The sequence below is a fragment of the Trichosurus vulpecula genome, chromosome 2 (assembly GCF_011100635.1).
Source record: "Trichosurus vulpecula isolate mTriVul1 chromosome 2, mTriVul1.pri, whole genome shotgun sequence".
NCBI classification, from domain to species: Eukaryota; Metazoa; Chordata; class Mammalia; order Diprotodontia; family Phalangeridae; genus Trichosurus; species Trichosurus vulpecula.
The window spans coordinates 392,006,722-392,026,219 of record NC_050574.1 but is presented as its reverse complement, the minus strand read 5'-3'; the positions used below and the strand labels follow the sequence as shown (position 1 = coordinate 392,026,219).

General features: G+C 35.4%; 1 protein-coding gene across 1 annotated transcript in view; it reads right to left on the bottom strand.

The window, feature by feature from the left end:
• GABRG3 (gamma-aminobutyric acid type A receptor subunit gamma3) overlaps positions 1 to 19,498 on the bottom strand; it is an 882,331-nt gene that overhangs the window by 658,229 nt on the left and 204,604 nt on the right. The window lies entirely within an intron of this gene.

Sequence of the window (19,498 nt, the reverse complement as noted above, 5' to 3'; positions counted from 1 at the left end):
TAAAGAAATCTTCAAAGTCACCGTGAAAAAGATGTTGAGGCGATGAGGCCTAAAATAAAATTTAAAAAATCATTGAAACTAGTAGGGGTAGATGTTGTGATAGGCTTCTGAAGATAATAAAGAGCCTACTTTTCACATCTGAGTGTGAGTGAATGAGGAATAGTAATTCTAAGGCACTAGGGTGAATGCAGAGAAGAGGTGAATTAATAATACCTCATAGTTCCATCAAATCCTTCAAAAACAAATATCAAAACTTCTTTATGCCCTTTCCCCACCCTGAAATGATCTCTTCCTCATCTCACCTTTTGTAGAACCTACCCCTTGGTAACCTATTATGCATTGCTTTGAATTTCTCAAAAAGTTACCCTTCTATTTGGATGACTCTTGTCCTTGAGCTAGAATAGTTAGAATCATCTATACACTAATAAGGAAACCACCAGATGCCAAGACGAGAGACTGAGTTTTATTCTTACTTCCGGTCTTTCCTAGCTCTGTACCTCTCGGTAAATCATTCAATTTTTCTGGGCCTTAGCTTCATAATACTTCTACTACATATTTCAGGGGGTTATTGTGAGGATTAATTTAAGTAGTATATGTAAAGCATTTAGTAAATAATGAATTGCCATATAAATGGTAGCAGTTAACTATTATTTTAGTTTGTTATCTGCCTCCACTAAAGGTGCACTCCTATAGGCTTACATGGAATATGGGAGAGATTGCTAGAATTAACATCAGCTCATCTCATGCTTCTCAGAGAGCAGTGCAATATTTTCCCTTCGGGAAAAGAAACAACACTAATATTCTGCCCAAGGCATGGTCCCACTCTCGATAATACCTACTTTTATCCCTCATCTTGACACAGATGTGAGTCTGGGTTCTTACAGATTTTCAACACATAAATCAACAAGTATTTATTAAATACCTACTATACACCAGGCACTGTGCTAGTAAGATGACAAATGAATAAATGGAGTGATCTCAATTCATACAAAGTTTGGACTGTCTTAAAGAAGACATTAAGGAAATGTCTACATATATATGGAATAAAAATGAAGAGAATAAATGCGAATACATACAAAGTAGTCAATTGCAAGATAATTGGAAATTAAGAATACTAGGACTTTAGGTTATTTTCTGAGAAGCATGGGAGTCCTGATGCTCCTTCTAATTACAAGAAGGACTCATATACATCCTGCAAGAAACAGCTTCCCTGGTATACAAAAACCAAATGAGCTAAGCACAGGGAGGCTTGTCATCTGATGAAGAGCCATCATGTGCTGGATATTTTAGGACAGAGCAATGCACAGAGTATCTAGTAAGGTATGAAGCATTTGTGATCTGAATTGGTAGAGGGAATACACATAGATGTTTGAAGCATAAAATTGTACATCTGGGCAGGGACAGTAAGGATTTTTTCTATCTCCTCTTACCTTGCACATTAATACCTGTTAGTTGATATGTCTGGTATTTTATCTTAGCACTGTCACAGATGCAGAAACAAAAAGGGCAGATTGTCAGCAAGCCATATGTGTTATCTACCTACACAACTAAACAAAAAGTCAAAAAGGCTGGGCAAAAGAAGAAAAGAAAAAAAATAGCCTAAAAGTTCAATCTGGTGTTGGTTCTGAAACTAGCGAATGAGAAAAGCTACCAGAGCTCTCAAGAAACAATTTTATTTAGCTGAAAAGGCTTTGCTTAATAAGAAAGAGCAATTGAATTGTAAAATTAGAAAAGCAGCAATGGCTGCCAACAGCCATAGACATTCCAGCATCCTTTCTCCCCTATCAGAACAGCCTGAAGCTAGCAGATAAAAGAAGAAAGTGAGGAGTTCTCTTGTCTAGAGACAAATGAGATCTCTTCATGAAGGAACTGTGTGATTCTTAATTGACTTTTTGCATGTGGCTCACTATGTATGAGTGTGTGTGTGTGTGTGTGTGTCTGTGTCTGTGTCTATGTCTGTGTTTATGTCACTGGGAAAGTCTTTTGTGTCAGGTTATACAGCAATCTTCAACTATAGAACATTCACAAGTTTGGCAGTGATGACCCTGTCACAAGTCAGAGGCAACTGTTTTTGACAATACATTGAGTCCTTCCTTACTCTCAGGGGTATATTTATGTAAGAAGCTATAATTCCCTGATGGGGAAGTCAGAGTAGTTACAGAATGGAAAGTGATGTTCCTAGAGGAAAAAATAATACTTTTGTGTGTACAGATATGAGTGTGATGTTTTATAGGATTTTGATGGTAGGTAATCAACTAGGCAGAACATAGAGACAATGAGGAAGAAGGGGAGGTATCATAGGGATCACACTGTTTTTTGAGGAACATATAGTATATATGTGTATTATTAATATATTCACTTAATATTATTTATCCTCCACTTGTTGTGGTTTAAAATAATTGGATTCCCTTGAAAGGTTGAGCCCAGTATCAAACAATATTGGACAAAGTTTATGTTGAAGAAGGATACCACCATATACTTTCAGTACAATATTGAAGTGAAGGCAATTCAAAATCTCAGAGGAAAATGGAAGTAGCAAAGGCTAGAGAAGAAATGTTTGTTCTAACTCAGAGACTGAGAGAAGGATCCATGTGAGAAGGAAGAATCATGGAAGACAGGCTTTGCTTTAGGATTAAGATGTTTCTGGCTGTTTCAGGAAGATAAGATTAGTCTGACATTGAAGGAAGTCTCTTATCAGGGCTCTGGGGTTTTAAATCAAAATTATCATGCATTTTTTACTTTAATTTCCAGTGAGATTTGATTTAAAAAGAGTTGAGGATAGGTTGATAGAATAAAGCAAACTAAAGTTGTCACAAGTCAAATAATAAGACACACTAAACTTCATTTATTCAGTCTTTTGTCCCTTTTCCTTTGCTTTAAAATTTGATATTTAGCTTTTTGTTTTGTTTTGTTTTTCACTAGGTAAAGAACTTAACTATTTGGTTTTGGGTATGTATAATATAAGGGGCTTGATATCATTATTCTTAAGATTTATGGAAGTGAAGTCTAAAGGCCAATTACAAACCACTATATTCAGCAGCAACAGTTTCATTTCTACTAGAACTTGAAAAGTTTCAAATATAGAGTCTAGGAGGAGGAATCTAACAAGTTCTATTAGGACTAGCTACATCCCTGGACTTTGACATTGATGGTACAGTATCAATGCAGGGTAATTTTCATTAGTTGATGCTAAAAATATTTTAAGAACTATAAACAGCATGGAAAATTTTGAGAAGTGATCTGGGGATGCATACTGAAGTTCAGAAACTCATCACTGATTAAAAGATACAAGTGAATATTCCACTGACTGAATTTGATGACCTCTTAAGTATTTTATTTATTGAGAAATCAGAGAGGATGCGAAACTGATCTTTTGACTTTCTAATACTCATGTTTAGGCAATTGCTTGTATAAGTGAATTAAAAAAAAGTTAGTTATCAAAGCATAAAACTATGTCAATTCTAGAAGAACAAATATGTGGGATGATGCTGAATAATATTATGTTTTTGTTTTGCTGTCTCTAAAGCCAAAAATTCTCATTATTTACTGATTAAAAGATTCTGCTATAAAGATATGGGCATATCCAGTATGTCCCCTTTTTCTGTTGTTATTTAACATATTTCTAGAAATGCTAGCAATAGTGATGATGAGAGAATGAAATTAAAGGCACAAAATGGAGAGATGAGACTATCTCTTGAAAAAGAGATGAAACTCTATTAGAAACTTCAAAGTTTGCCTGGAAAACCACAATATTATCAAAGAAACTCAGTTAGATTAAGTAAAATAGCAGTACATATATATATATATATATATATATATATATATATATATATATATGTATATATATATATATTAAATCAACAAAATTTTCATCTATTCCATACAGAAAATGATATCTCATTTAAAATAACTTCAAAATCCATAACACCAGTCTACCAAAACACACTAAATATATATGACTATGAAACACTCTTTACAAAAATTAAGATATTACAGTACTTAAATGAATATTCACAGCATGTGGCTTGACTATACCAATGTAATAGAAATGACACTAACTAAATTATCTTACAGATTTAGTACTATACTAATCAAACTATCAAAGAATTACTTTATAGATCTAATCAAAATTGTGTCAGGTAAAAATAGTTCTAGAATCTCAAAGGAAATAATGAGAAATATAAGTAGAAGTAAAAGAGGAAATAACACTTCTAAACAATAAAGTATTTAAAAGAGTAATCATAAAACTATTTGGTAGTAGATTAAAAAATGGAAAAGAGGATCATCATAACAGATGAAATAAGGAAGGAAGAATCTTCATTCAATAAAAACTTCTGTGAATCCTGGAAAATGATTTAACAAAAAAATTAACAAAGTAGCTTATACCATATGTCACAATATATTCAAAATAGACAATTAACTCTAATATTAAAAGGTCATATTTTTACTGAATTAAAAAAAAATCTTTCTAAGATATAGCAAAGTGGAAAGTTTTAACCAAAGAAAAAATACATATCACAGAATAAAAAAATACAGCTTCAATACATGACATTGAAACAGTTTTGCATCAAAAAAATCAATGCTGTTCAGATAAGAAGGGAAATTATCATGGGCAAGAAAAAAAATCATTGCATCAAATATCTCAGATAAGGTTCAAATGTCCAAATATGCAATGAATTAACACAAATTTGTAAGACAAGGAATCATTTCCCAATTGGTAAGTGGTGAAAAGATAAGAATGAATAGTTCACAAAATATTTATAAACTTCTAGGAAGTATATGAAATAATACTATTAAATTTGAAAAGCAAACTAAAAAAGCAATAACTAGAATTTATATTTCCTTTTAAGGTTTTCAAAGTGCTTTACATATATTAATTTATTTGATCTTCACAACCACTTTGGAAGATAAAGTGCTGTTATTACCCAGATTTACAGATAAGGAAACCAAGGCAAAGTCATTATATGACTTGCTCAGGGTCACAAGTCTGAGGCCAGATTTTAACTCAGTTCTTCCTTATTCCAGATCCAATACTCTGTTGTAACAACAATGCTACTTGTTGCTACTGTGGCTGTGTGAGACCAACAACACCAACACACAGGAGGGCTGCTAGCACAGGTTCTTTGATCTGCTTTTCTAAGGAAACCAATTTAAGGGGTTAACAATCTAACTTTAATCAAACATATATCATTCACTTAGTTCAGGGGAAAAGTCAGCACCCTGAAAATCCGAGCAAATACAAACAGAAATTACAGAGACAATATAAACAGAGTGAACACACACAGACAAGCCTTTAGCTGTCTGACCAAAGAATTACATAGTTACCAGAGAGAGAGGCACCAATATCTGGCTTTTCAAAGCCGGGGGCCTCCAGTAGTTACCCAGAGTCTCTTCTGGTCAGATCATACATCCACTCTTCCTGTGAATGAGAGCCCCAAACAAAATGCTAACCTCTGAGCTTATATACCCTGTTCAGTGTCAAAGGGCATTACAACCATGCAACTCAAACCTATTGTGAACTAGGCTTTCTTATTTCTTAAGCAGGTCAAAGGCTCTTGATTCAATCAAAGAAACAAAGGCTAGATGCATCAAAGGCACTTGATTACCTTAGTGCTCCAAGAGAAAACAGTAAAAAAAAAAGTCCCACCTTAATCACCATTACATTTGTCCACTGTGGCATCTGAAGTTTTTCAATGTAAATCATCCAGTCAACTGGCCATTATTAAACAGCTACTATGTGCTAGGCCAGGGGTGGGGACCTGCAGCTTTGAGGCCATATGTGGCCCTCTAGGTCCTCAATGCAGCCCTTTGATTGAATCCAAATTTCACAGAACAAATTCCCTTAATAAAAGGATTTGTTCTCTAAAACTTGGACTCAGGCAAAAGGCTGCACCCGAGGAACTAGAAAGCCACATGTGGCCTTGAGGCTGCAGGTCGCACACACATGAGCTAACTCTGAGTTACATACTGGAAATATAAAAAAAGCTAAAATAGCTTCTGCTTTCAATGAGTTCATCATGTAATGTGAGAGGAAAGATGCAAAAAACTACATCCAAACAAGATGTATAGGTAGAGATCTAGATTACATTATGGATAAACTCAAAGAGAAGGCACTAATTTGGAAAGACTTTTTATAAAAGGTAGGACTTTAGCTATGACTTGAGGGAAGCCATGGAAGCTAGAAAGTAGAGATGCAGAGGGAGCTCTAAGCGTGAGCAACCGGCCTCTGAAAATGCTGAGAATCTAGAGATAAGAGTGTCTTGAGTGATGAAAAGTAAGGCAGCCAGTTTGACTGGGTTGCAGAATATGTGTCAGGGAGTAAGATAGAAGAAAATTGGAAAAGTAGGAAGTTATGAAGGGCTTTGAAAACCAAACAGCTTTTTTTTTATTATTTGATGCTGAAGGTAATAGGAAACCACTGGAGTTTACCGAGTAGGGAGGCTAACTCGGTTAGATCTGATCTTTAGAAATATAAATTTAACAGCAGAGTAGAAGATGGTTTGGAGTGAGGCCAGACTAAAAGTAGGGGCACCATCCAGGAGTCTATAGCTATATTCCAGGTATAAGGTGACAAAGGCCTTTACCAGAGTCCTAACAGTGTAAATGGAGAGAAATTATCCCATAGGGAAAATGTAATAAAGATAGAAATGAGATAGCCTAAACAATGCTTGGCTGTGGGGGTAAAAGAGAGTGAGGAGCTGAGGATACTTACTTTGGATCCTACGTGCTTGGGAGGATGTTGGTACTTTTGCTAGTAATGGGAATGTTTGGAAGAAGAAAAGTTTTGAATAACATACGATGAGTTCAGTTTTGTACCTGTTGAATTTCAGACGTCTACAGGAAATCTAGTAGAAAAATGTCTAAAAAGGCAGGTGGAAAAGTGAGACTGGAGATCAGGAGAGAGGTTAGAGCAGGACAAGTGGATTTGTGAATTATTTGCATAGACAATATCATTTAAACAGTAGAAGCTGACAAAAGATCAAGATAATAAATGCTGGAAGAGCAGTGAGGCAATAGGTATATTAATAAAATGCTGGTGCAGTTGTAAATTGACTAAACTATCCTGGAAAATAATTTGAAATTATGCTAAAAAGGAGGTGAAAATGATCATACTCTAAACAAGAAATCCCTCTGTTAAGAATATATCTAAAGGAAGTCTAAGAAAGAAAAAGAGGCTACAAAAACACCAATGTATTCATAGCAGCACTTTTTTGTGGTAGCAAAAACTCAGAATTAAAATAGATGTCTACAGATTAGGAAATGGCTATATAAGTTGAAATTCAATGAAAGTAATGTATATTTGTGGTCTCTGTATGCTATATCCCTACCATTAGTGATTTCTGCCAACAATTTTTCCTCTCATCAAAAAGACAGGGGAAATTATGCTTCATGCGTGAACTTGTATACCAATTAGAATATACTAATTTGAGCTTTTTTGTGATAGAATTCTAGGCAGTTCTCAAATTCAAAACAAAATCACTAGATATGATAAAAAATGAGAAATAATTACTGAACTTGTTTCTCCATTCAGACACTGCATTTCAAGGCCATTGCCTGGATAAAGATAAAGAATATGTAATCCTCTAAGGGAATTTAATATATCTGATACTAGAAAAGCATGTGAAGCTATTTCCATAGCAACAAGTGTCAAAGAAGGTAGTGATCCACCAGAGTGTGATAATTTCAAATAGAAAAAAAAATACTAAATAGGTGAATCAGAATTGTTATATCTAGGTATACATATGTGTACCTAGATATATATGTCAAATAATATGTTTATAAATATGAATGTACCTAACACATAATTTGCATATGTGTATGCATGTTTATCATAAGCAATCCTTGATTAATTTTCATGATTAATTGCATAAAAATATAGCCATACTATTTCTTCCCAACAATAAAAAAACTGAAGCATAAAATACATTTCTATATTTTCAAGTTTTATTGATGCCTTTTGTTTTAATAGTGTATTTATTTCCCAAAAATGCTATCCAAAAAAAAATTATCCCTATCTGGCAAGAATACTCTTATGAGATTCTTTAAAAGAAAAGTTCGGCAAAAGCAGTCACCACACCGATCTCTAACAGCACTTCCATAATCCTTTATGACTCCAAGGAAAGATGCAAGATGCAGAATACATACATACATACATACATACATACATACATATATATATATATATATATATATAAACACACACATACACACACATACGTGTGTGTGTGTGTGTATAAAGTGTGAGCAAAACCACAGGTATCTCAATGAGATCTAGAGAATAAAGCTAGAACATATGACAGAATTGACTTACTGTTCCTTGGGGAAAAATTATTTGGCACTATCTCTAAATTACATCTTCTACGTTTGAACTCATCCTCATCTCTCTATTACAATGTTGAGATTGATTCAAGGAACAATTATCTACCCTCATCCTCATAAACGTTAACTCTTAAAGTTGGTTTCAAGGAAAAATAAAACTCACCAGTTGTAGCTCAGATATGTCATTACTCTTTATGAAAAGGTAGGATATCGTGGGATATCTAGGTGGCACGGTAGAGAGAGCACCAGGAAGTCAGGAAGATCTGATTTCAAATTCAGCCTCAGATACTTACTAGCTGTGTGATCCTGGTCAAATCATTCACTCTCTTTGCCTCAGTTCCTCCTCTGGAAAATGAGCTGGAGAAGGAAATAGCTTTGCCAAGAAAACCTCCAATGGGGTCAGGAAGAGTTAGACATTACTGGAACAGTTGAACCACAGGATATCATGATGGAAGCAAGGAATATGAATACAAATAAAGAAAGAGAGTATAGAATCTATGAAGTCTAAGTTAAATTCCTTAAGAATTATGTAACTACACCCATATATGGAATTGTTGCAATAAAACTATTTTTATCTTTTATTTGCGCTCTAGAATAAACAAGTCATCAGGAGTTGATGGTACTTATTCTTCCCCAGTTTATTCTATGTCTTGATCACTATCTATGAAGGATGCTTACTGATATGTTCCTTTACTAATAATAAGTGAGGAAATAGTTTTAATGAAAAGACTACCAAAAGAGGCAGCAGGAGATCTAGGTTCAGAAATTAGCATTGCTACAAACTCCTACCTAGCTGCTTGACTCTAGGAAAGTAATTTCGTTTTTCTGTGCTCTCAGTTTCTTCACCAATAAAATGGAGTTTGAAAAAAAAAAAAAACAAAGCCACAAAACTGCCCTGCCTACCTCTGGTATTATTGAAAGGATTAAAACAGGTGAATGCACACCCTTTGAACAAGCAATACCACTACTAGTTCTGAATCACAAAAAAAGATTAAAAAAAAGGAAAAGGGCCTAGATGTACAAAAATATTTTCAGTAGCTCTTTTCTGGGGGTAAATAATTAGAAGTTGAGGAGATTCCCAGCGATTGTGGAATGGCTGAACAAGTTATGTTATGTGATTGTGAAGGAATAATATTGTACTATAAGAATGATGAGCAGGATGCTCTCAGAAAAAAACTGGAACGACTTACATGGGCTGAGGCAAAGTGAAATGTACTGGGTACAAAGTAACAGCATGATGATCAGACATGAATGACTTAGCTATTCTCAGCAATACAACAATCCAAGACAATTCTGAAGGATTTAGGATGAAAAATGTTGTCCATCTCCAGAGAATGAACTGATGGTGTCTGAATACAGATCGGACCATACTTTTTTTTCTTTATCTGTTTTTTGAGTTTTTTCCTTACATTTTCATTCACAACATAACTATTATGAATATATTTTGCATGAGTACACATGTATAACCTGCTTGCCTTCTTAATGGGGTGGGGTGGAGAGGGAGGAAGAGAGAGAATTTGAAAGTCAAAGTTTTAAAATGAATGTTAAAAATTGTTTTTACATGTAACTTAGGAAAAATAAATAAAAGCTAAAAAAAATTTTAAAAAACAGGTGCGGTGAAAGATACTTTAAAATATAAATCAGTATATTATAGAAAGAATTAGCCTCAGGAAATTTTAGTGATGGTCAAGTTCTTAGAGATCTTCTATTCTACCCCTCTAATTTTATGGATGACAGAACTAAGGCTCAGTTATAAACCTACAAGTGTACCTGAATAGTAGGTCCAATGTGTATAGAAGCAAATGGACAAGAAATTCTCACTTCAGAAAGGAATTTATGTCATGATGAGAGTCCCTTCTAGACCACTGCAAAATGTTGATTACTGAAGAAGTGGCAGTCTGATCCTATTGACATGAGCATCAGGGACAAGTATTATTACTTTCAAGTCTTTGGATTCTTGTTCATCACCAAAAGTCTATACTGGACTTTCAAGGCCAGGAAAAGCCTAATCATGAAGAGTTTGGGCTCCATAATGCTGGGAGTTTGGAGCAACACATCTGTATTATAATGGAAAGCATTCCACCTCCTTTCATAACTGATTAACTTAAAAGGGGGCTGGTCTAATTTTTCTTTTATGTGTTACATGTTGTTTACTTTCATACCAGCTAATGGCCAGCCCTTTTATTTCTGCCACTCTGTTACCTATCTTTATATGATAGCCATTGTGGGAGCATAGGAAATGATGATGGTGGTGTGACATTTTCTTGTCTTGTGAGCCTTGGTGCTGACCTCATTGTTGTATGCCTGTGAAACCTGGTCAGTTGTTATGGTAATTAGGATGGGATTTTTTTTTTTACTATTTTCTCTTTTGGAATGCTGAGGTAATCAAGTACCTTTGATGAGTTTTGCTTTACATATGTAATGGCAAGCAAAATGGACTTTTTGTTTTTGTTTTTTATCCCTCACTTCATACCAGAGAAGAAGTCTGAATTATTATGATATTAAAAGATGACATATGTTGATATTATAGAATGCCATATATTTATTTTATGTATTTCTGAGTTTCTAATTTTTTTTCTGTGTTATTTGCTGGCCTTCAGGTATCATCTGTGGCTTCCACAAAAGTCCCCCAAAATTCCCATTTAATTTCTTATGATATACTGAAACAATAATGGGGAAACTTGTGATGTAGAAGGGATAACTGTATATGATTGTAATGAAATACTATTGTGCTTTAAGAAATGCCAACAGGGATGGATTAAGAAAAAACTGGGAATATCTATGTGCAAAATGCAATGAGCAAAACCCAGAGAACATTGTGCACAGTAGTGGCAATACCGGCATGATGATGAATCCTGAAAGCTTAGGTACTCTAATCAAGACAATGATCCAACACAATTCCAAAAGCTTCATGATGAAAAATTCTATCCACCTCCAGAGAGAGAACTGATGAATTCTGAGTATAGATTGAAGCAAACTTTTTTTTGCATTTTCTTTATATCTCTTGCTCCTTTTTTGTAACATAGCTAATATGAAAATGTTTTACATAACCACATATATAATTGATATCATATTGCTTTCCTTCTCAATGGGTGGGGGAGGAATGAGAGGGGGAGAATTCAAAATGAATGTTTTTAAATGAATGTTAAAAATAAATATGTATATCTGTTCTTTCTTCCATCTGGTAACATTTTTACTTCTTATCAGCCCCCCTAAAATGGGGTTAGAAGTGGGGGTAAAGTAGAGCAGAATTGGGAATAAGGAAAAAAAAAACTTCATGGAGAGTATGGCCTCAAGGAAGAAAAGGACATTATGGCTGTCATGACCTGAATTAGAACATCCATTTTAAGATTTCCACCTGCTTCAAGAAGCTCTCCTCAGTATGCGCTTAATAAATGGTCAATAAATTAATGCATAATATTAAAGATGATTCACATTTATATAGTATATTATGAACACTCTTACAAAGTTCTTTTATCATGTCAATAATTTTTAGAGGAGCCTTTATTTGATTTCTGGTTAAGATGGTGATCTGAAAGGTCCTAAAGAAGCCCAACTTCTCCAGAAATGCTCCAGCAAAATTTTGAAAATGAACCAGGAGGAAGAATAGAAAATACCATAGCATATAAAGAGCAATAAACTCCTGTAAGCAGTCCTAAAGGACTGCCTAAGAACCCTGACAGGGGCCTGTGGACATCATGAACGGTGACAGTGCAGGGAAGGAGAGAGCCAAAGCCATCTGCTGGAACGTAAAGCAAAGGGGAACATTGAACTGGTACAGCAGCTGGGGGCAAAGCCAGCTCCCATAGCTCATTGCTTGGGGAGAAAGGATGACACAGTTCAGGGTTATTTGGGGCCTTCTGAAAGGCTTGCAGCTAGTGTTTTGGTAGCCTACGCTGGAGTCATAGCAGGAGATAAAGCCAGCACAATGATCAGATAGACTTGGCATCAGGGAAACCTATAAAATGATTGGGATCAGTGTCCCTTATCAGAGTTACTGCAAAAGATATAATCAGCACAGAAAACAGGGAGTCCCCAGCACTTGGGGTCTTACAGGAAGCCTACAACCAGAGGAATCTGTAAAATCTGATTGTAACTTGTCATAGCCAAAACAGATGACAGAGACAACTCAATTGATTGGAATTTGAGCAAAGGGAAAGTGAGAAGTCCCACGGCCAAAACCTATTTGGGACTGCCAGAAGACAAACCCAGAAATGAGAGACTCTGGCAGAGGGTGAGACAAAGCCACTCAATCCAGAACTGCAGTATCAAGATCAACAACATGCAGACTAAAGCAGAAATAGGACTGAGCAAGGACTGCCAATACCATTGATGAGTTAAGAAAAAAAAGAAGTCTGGCCTTAGCCCAGAGTCATAATTCAGAAAATGAGGCTGACGACATGAATAAGCAGAAGGAAATATGAAATACCATGATGAAACAAACTGGATTCAGAGAATCCTATGAAGCGAATTCAAAAGATAAAACCCCACAATAATTACAAGTGGAATATCAGAGAATTAATTGCTTGGCCATGAGGAGAAGGCTGGTAGTGACTTTAAGAAATAAAGAAAGAGAAGAAATGGAAATTATAGTTCTTGAAGAAAGAAGATGAAAGATAATAAATAGCTTAGAAGAAAAGGTATAATATCTTACCTAAGCATTGGACTCACTTAAAAATAAAACCAAAAAAGGTGAACTGAACAATATTAAGAGTTAACAAGAAATCTTAGGGCAGTCAAAATATTGTAAGAAGTTAAAAATGTTACATATCTATTATCAAATACAATTGACCTGGAAGACAAATCAAAGAAAATGAATTTATGTATACTATACTACCCCTTTAAGGAAGAGGTTCTTTAGCTGAGGGTCAATGAACTTTTAAAAATAATATTTTGATAACTACATTTCAACAAGATTGGTTTTCAATTTTTATTTAATTAATTTTATTAATTTTAGTGCTTTGTTTTCACAGATTTAAAATCATTCTTCTGAAAACGGATCCATGAGCTATACCAGAGTACAAAAAAATGGTCACTGAAACACAAAAAACATTAAGAATTCATACTTGGGGTTATTTATCTTTGATATAGAACTATTTGGCACTAAAAGACTCAAAGAAATTTATTTTGCACAAGGAAAATTAATTAAATCAACTGGTAAGAATGTAAAGCATTGTCTTTCATGTTTATAGGGGAAAACTTTGGTGCCAAAAAAAATGGAGTGGAAAAAGAACTTTGGATTAATCAAAATTGCTATGATCTTTGAGAAGAGAAATTATATTTAATTAAGCTTTAAACAATTTATTTGTAAAAGTGTCCAAAAAATGAATAGTGGATAAGAATAAAAGTTTAATTCTCCTTGAAAAAGATACAAAGTGTTTCCTCTTTCATAAGTGAACATTTCGGAGTTCCAGGGGTGGAGCCAAGATGGCGGCTGGAAAGCAGGGATTTGCGTGAGCTCCCCACCACGTCCCTCCAAAAACCTATAAAAAATGGCTCTGAACAAATTCTAGAACTGCAGAACCCACAAAATAGCAGAGGGAAGCAGGGATCCAGCCCAGGACAGCCTGGATAGTCACTAGATGAGGTCTATCACACATGGAGTGGAGGGGAGCGGAGCTCAGCGTGGGAGGCAGCAGGACCAGCCAGACCAGGAGCCAGGTAGAACAGGCCCTAGCACCCTGAATCAGTGAGCTGCAGCAGTTACCAGACTTCCCAACCCACAAACACCAAAGACAACAGAGAAGGTTAGTGGGAAAAGCTGCAGGGGACAGAGTTTGAGGGTTTGGCCACCACCCCAGGGGCAGTGGGGGAGGTGCAGCTACAGAATTACAGCTGCAGTTACTTCTGGCCCCAAGCCCACGTGGTGGGAGGAATTAAGTGGCGGATCAGAGCAGGAGTGAAGAGCCTGCTGAAGATTTGCATCAGGTCCGGGTTGGTGGTTCTTGAGGAAGGAGGAGTGCTGGGGTGGCAGAGCTGGCTATATAGAAATAGCTCTGAAATCAACAGCGCATCCCCTCAAGCTTGGAACAAAGTACTCTTTGCTCTACAATCAGTCATACCCTGATGAAGAACTCAACAAGGTCAAAGAGCCTACATCAAAAGCCTCCAAGAAAAACATGAACTGTTTTCAGGCCATGGAAGAGCTCAAAAAGGATTGGAAAAGCAAGTTAGAGAAGTAGAGGAAAAACTGGGAAGAGAAAGGAGAGTGATGTGAGAACACCATGAAAAACAAGTCAATGACTTGCAAAGGGAGACCCAAAAAAATACTGAAGAAAATAATACCTTAAAAAACAGACTAACTGAAATGGCAAAAAAACTCCAAAAAGCCAATGAGGAGAAGAATCCCCTGAAAGGCAGAATTACACAAATGGAAAAGGAGGTCCAAAAGACCACTGAAGAAAATCCCAGCCAGAAAGAAACAATTTGAATATTGTGGAAAAACAATCAGGATAACAGTGAGCACCCGAAAAGACCTTAGCCTAAAATGGCCAGGGTCTCCCAATGCATCCTGGGCCATCTCCAGTCATTCTGGTGAATATCAGGCCACTGGACCCAGATGGCCCTGGGTAGAAAGCAGGGCTGGTGACCTTGCACAGCCCTCCCTCACTCAAACCAAAGTCAACTGCAAGTCATGTCATCATTTCCCTGATGTCATGGTACTCCTCAAGAAGGAAGGACAAACACAACAACCACTTAGCTGGTTTTCCTTAAGTTCAAACTTAAGTTTCCAAACTGATTTTCCTTCAGTTCAAATCTCACTATATAACTTCCCTATCAAATAAACTTCAATAATCCCTGATTGTTTTTAACATGAAAGTCTGTGTTTATCTTTAAAAACCTTTTACCACACTCTGAGCTTCCAAAATTCTCCTCTCTATTCTTTACACATAGTACCACATCTTCTGTCCCTTGGCATCTGATGGCATAGTAGATAAAGAACTGGAGTCAGGAAGTCCCAAGTATACATTTGGCCACATGTTTTCATGACATTCCACAATAGACTAGCTGACAATAGAAAGTTTATGAATCACATAATTCTGTGAAGTTCTTGCAAATAATCTTCAGACTAAACTAAAATAGTGGCATAGACATGAGGTTCCTTGATAGGACAAGAAGAAAAAGAAAGGTGCCAGAAACCTCAAATAAAACTTAAACTCATTGAACTGACTTTGGACTTTGTTCTATCTTGCTGCTATTCTCTGTCCCACCCTTTGCTAATAGTCCATAATCTATACCAGAAGCCTCTCATTTCCATACGAAAGAGTCAGAGGTCGAGAGTAAAATGGATCAAATTGTACTCCACACACCTCTATTCTCTGTCCCACTCATGGCTAATAATAATTCACAGTCAAGACCAGGAAAGCATCAAGCCCATAGAGTAAAATAAATCAAAGATGACTCCACTCAAGAAAAGGTTGTATCTTAATACATTTTCCACTTTATCTTTTTGACTCTACACTAGAAGTTCTTTCTCTTGACAGAACCTGAAAGGTAATCAGATCTACTGCTCTGACCCCAAAACAGGAGAAAACTATATTTCATTAAAATAATAGGATTTTAGAGATGGAATATCTGGATTTTTTCCCTACAAAAATAAATTAACTATCTTTGGTCCCTTTTACCTTTTCAATTGATGATTTTACTAATAATAGTACTTGTAAAATGTCTTTAGTCATATATGCTTTGACTAAAACCAATTCTACTTCTCTTCCTAGGACTCTGAGACTGCTGTAATTTTGTTTTTACCTAATTATTTGTTTTTCATTGTTAAAAGAAGCATTTCATGGCTCTAGAGGACAAATAACTTTATGAAGAATGAAAAAAATGACTCCAGTAGCAGTAATTCCTTATTCTTCTCCATCTCCTAGAAAATTTTTAGCGTTTAGTTTCAACTACATCCACAATCTGAAAAGACTATTTAACCAGTATTCTGTAAGTAAGAGAGGAAGGCCTGTGATTTCCTTGGTACAGGAAACACCTGAAGAAAAAAAAAGTCCTTTCTACCAAGAAAGGTCAGCAATTTCTCCGTAACTTACAGTCTTAGATAATTAAACTCAGAACTAAGAGTCTAAGTAACTTAACCAATGTCTCAAAAGGGGATCTTGAATTCAGGTGTTCCTAAATTAGAGACTCTCTCTGTATCTACTACGACCTGCTAACTCTTATGTAAGGAAGTGATGAGTGGAAAATGTACCTTGTTGGGGATAGGCTTATTCAGTGAACCATGACACTTGTGATTGACAATAACCCTGAAATAGAAATGAAAGCATTCTACAATTGGATTGAGAAATGGCATCGTGTCCAGTCACAGAAAAAAAAAATCAATACAGTATTTCTATGGACACTAACTGATGGTGTATCCACACACATTGCAGTTTTTTTTCTTTGCTTGGCTTCTAAACCATATCTTATTGTCTATTTTTTTGGTTTGCTTTGCAGTGCATACAATGGGATGGAATAGTTGGTCAGAGTTCATTTACAACCATGTTCGAATTTTGTCTGAAAATAATGTCAAGTGTGAAGGGTTTGTACCAATAATTGCATCAGAGCAGGCTTGCTTATAATTCCCAGAGTAACAATAGAAAATAAAACAAAAACCTTAATCTTAAACCAAAGCTCATAATATAAGAAATATGGTGAAAAGAGCAGTGACATCCATAGAATCACAGATTGAGCATTGGAAGGAAGGCAAGAAATCATCTTGTGTCCAAAGTAGTTATGTTACCCAGGGCAGAGCTGAAATTCAAACCTTAATCTTCTACCTCCAAATCCAACATTTTTCTTTTGAACCGTTGATAATAATCAGCTCTGACAGAAGCAGTGAAAATCAATTAATTTGTAACTTACTGGTTAAATTTTGTTTCTCTATTGTACTTCCTCAAATCCTGCCTCTGTACTTTTTTTAATTAAAAAATGTCAACCAATGAAAAATATACCTTTCTATCTCCGACCTTCCTTCTCTACTTAACTTTGAGAAAGCAAACCCAACAAAAACATTACAAAAATGTAGAGTTGACAGTTGAGGAAACTGAGGTAGAGGTTGATTGACTTGCCCAGAGCTACATAGCTGGTAGATGTCTGAGACCAAATTTGAACTAAGGAGTTCCCAACTCCAGGTCCATCACTCTTTCCACTGCTGTGCCACCTAGCTATCTACATTCAAGTAGAACATAAGTTCCTTGAGAGCATCCTGGTCTTAGCATCTCTAGCATGTAGCACAAGCCTGTTAATATTAATAGATTGTAAATAAATATTTATTGATCTAAAGGAAAAATGTATAGTTGTACAAGATAAATTCCAATATTGGATTATGTATGTGTATACACACATATATGCACTAACACATATACTTGTATGTACAAACATTCATATTTACATAGACACATCTGGATATACGCAAGCATCTAGGTGGCATAGTAGGTAGAATGCTGAGCCTGGAATCAGGAAGACCTGAGTTCAAATACAGCCTCAGATACTCACTAGCTGTGTGACCCTGGACAAGTCACTTAACCTCTGTTTGCCTTAATCCACCAGAGAAGGAAATAGAAAACTACTCCAGTATCTTTGCTAAGGAAACTCTGAGTCATGAAGAGTTAGACATGACAGAACAACTGAACAACAAGAACAAAAAAATATGGATACATATGTGTATGTATGTGTTTATATGTATATGGATACTAATAATGCATTAATGTATACGTTTTCCCACAGCCTCACCAAGATTTGATATTTTGTTTTTTATTGCCTTTGACAATCTGAGGGCATTTGTTTTAATTTTCATTTCTTTGTAGTTACTCATAATCCATTTTTAATATAGTTATTGATAGCTTAATTTCTTCCTCTGGAAAATCCCTTTTCATATCCTTTACCCAATTATCAATTAGGGAATGGCTATTGTTCCTATAAATTTCAATCTGTTTCCTATGTATTTATCAGAGGAATTCACTGCAAAGATTCCCCTCCCCAATTTACTTGTTTCTCTTCTAAGTTTAGCTGCGTTGGTTTTGTTTGTATAAAACTTTTAAATTTTATATAATAAAAAAATATTCATTTTACCTTCTATGAGTCTCTCTCTCTCGCTTAGTCATGAATTCTGTCTCTATCCATATGTCTGACAGGTAATTCCTTCCTTCTTCCACTAATTTGTTAGTAATTTTACCCTTTATATCTAATCCATTTACCTATTTAGAGTTCATTGTTATATAATGTAAGATGGTGGGTCTATACCTAGTTTCTGCCAGACTGCTTTCCAGTTTTCCAACGATTTTTTGTGAAATAGTGAGTTATTACCCTAGTATTTAGGTGCTTTGTGTTTATCAAACAATAAGATACTATTCTCATTTGCATCTATACATTGTGTAACTAACTTGTTCTACTGTTTAACCACTTGTTTTCATTAAAGTAAGCATCCATTTGTCTTGAAGTATGACATGTAGTTTATCTACTTTAACATCTAATAGTGCTAGGCCCCTTTAATTCTACCTTTTTCATTTTTTTTAGATTCTTGACATTTTGTTCCTCTATATAAAGTTTACTATTATTTTTCTAGCCCCATGAAGTACTCTTTTGGTAGTTTTATAGGTCTGACAAAGAATAAATTAATTAATTAATGTTTAAAATTGTTATTTTTATTATTTGGCTCAGCATACACAAAATAACAGATATTTCTCCAACGACTTAGATCTCTTACACCTAGGTGGCTCAGGGGATAGAGTGCCAGACTTGGAGTCAGGAGGACTTGACTTCAAATCCATCCTTAGATAGTTACCAGCTGTGCAATTGCCAAGGTTAACATGAGGAAACTATCATAGGAGGTTGAATAAAGGATGAACGCTTCACATTGTAATATGAGAGATAATACATGTGTCCCCTCAGAACTCTACTATGATCACTGTGCAAGTCACTTAATCCTCTTTGCCTCAGTTTCTTCAACTATATAATGAGCTAGAGAAGAAATGGCAGACCACTCCAGTATCTTTGCCAAGAAAACCCCAAATGGGGTTACAAAGAGTTGGACACAACTAATTGACAAAACACCAATTTTAATATTATACAAAGTGTTTTGCAGATTTATTCATACAGTTCCTGGTTGTGTATTAGCAGACAGATTTCTAAATATTTTACCCTTTCTGTATCTATTTTACGTATAATTTCTCTTTCAATCTCTTCCTGCCGG